At 36.4% G+C, this 1722-nt stretch overlaps 1 non-coding gene across 1 annotated transcript; it reads right to left on the bottom strand.

Moving 5' to 3' along the window:
* Nucleotides 1-786: 786 nt before the first annotated feature.
* LOC114508243 lies at nt 787-893 on the bottom strand. Its single transcript, XR_003685495.1, has one exon. It is a non-coding gene; the product is annotated as a U6 spliceosomal RNA (small nuclear RNA).
* Nucleotides 894-1722: the final 829 nt, after the last annotated feature.

Here is a 1722-nt window from a genome sequence, read left to right as displayed (position 1 = left end):
AACTTGATAATGAAGACAGAGATCATTACCTTCAGATTGCAAGAATATAAAAAGGAAAACAATTGTAGTTTTTTTCAGAATGATCTATCACCATATTTGCTGCTTGATGAAATGTTAAATTATAGAAGAATGGAAACCGCAGCAGGACTCGAGAATACTCTCTTGCAGTTAAGTATTTTCGTGTTTCACGTTCATACATAAGTTGTTTAAACTGGTCATTTTAGTCCTTAGAAAATCTTTCTACTGCATTCTGTGCAGGAAAACATAAGAAACACAAGAACGTTTAAAATGTTTTAAATTGCTGTTTGGGCATCAGCCTGATCCACAATTGTGTTTTGATTACTCTTTCCAGTCCGGTTCATCTTTCTATAAGTAGAAAAAATACAACAGTGGAAAATTCAGTAATAACAAATGATTCTACGTAGCTATTCTTCTGAGCTGTTATGTAGTAAGCATAAACATATAAACAAAAAACAGCTGGCTCTAGTTCGTCTCTTCAGATTGTAATATTCAGAATTTTAATGCTGTGTTTGCCTCTGCTTTGTTGAATACAAAAGGACTAGCAATTTAGCTATTATATGACCATTTGAATATATAAAATTGTTCTCAAGAGCCAGCATTTTAAGAACTCATGGTCTTCTTAAGTTTCTCCTAGTTTTTGTATGGTAGTAAAATACACGTAACATAAAGTTTACCATGTTAACCACTTTTTAATAAACAGGTTGGTGGTAAGCACATTTGTATTGTTCAGCCATCACCACCACCCATATCCAGAACTCTTTTTATGAAAATATAGACCAGTTTATGAAGTCATGCATCGTCACTGAGCAGGTGTCATGCTGATATTTTCTGTATTGTTCTAATTTTAGTATATGTGCTGCCAAGGTGACCACCAACATGCATTGTTTTAAGAAAATGCAAGTATTCTTTATGTACATAAAGAATTAAAAAACTACAGAAACAGTAACTCTAAAAGGCAAGCCAAAACCATTTGATTATCATTATTACTACTAAGTAAATGCTTAGGTCAATTTCATAATGCTCCATATCAGGATATGGATAAGGGGTGACTATGATATTTTCCAGAAAATACCCTTTCATTCTATAGTCCGAGGCAGGACATAGGGATAGATTATTAGATCCAAAATGATCATTGCTCTATTTTCCTAATTTATCTGGTGGAAAATGAAACAACTGAAAAAAAAGACTCACACCCAGTGCCCTGGCTGGTGCTCAGTGGATTGAGTGCCCGCTTGTGAACCAGAGGGTCACAGGTTCAATTCCCAGTTGGGGAACATGTCTGGGTTGTGGGCCAGGTCCCCAGTAGGGGGCGTGCAAGAGGCAGCCACACACTGATGTTTCTCTCTGTCCCTTTCTCCCTCCCCTCTCTAAAAATAAACAAAACCTTTAAAAAATAAAGACTCAAACCCAGATTAATTCACTTACGATGTGCAAGCCATTATGCTAAATAATGAGCATGTGTTGTTTTGCTTAATTCAACAGGAATGCAATGAGGTAATTCTCTTGTTTTCCTTTGAAGGATAATAAAGCTGAGACTCAGGTACAATAAACTGCTCATGGTCTTTAGCCAGTAAACGGTGGTGAAAGTGGTATCCAGGTTGGCCTGAGACCATAGTCCTTGTTCTTAACCTCTGGGCTCTATTGTATCTATTTGAAATGATGGCAGACCACATCTGTCCCCAATTTTTAAAATTTATCGCC

The sequence above is a fragment of the Phyllostomus discolor genome, chromosome 10 (genome assembly GCF_004126475.2).
Source record: "Phyllostomus discolor isolate MPI-MPIP mPhyDis1 chromosome 10, mPhyDis1.pri.v3, whole genome shotgun sequence".
Lineage (NCBI taxonomy): Eukaryota > Metazoa > Chordata > Mammalia > Chiroptera > Phyllostomidae > Phyllostomus > Phyllostomus discolor.
This window is presented reverse-complemented; position numbering and strand designations above follow the sequence as displayed.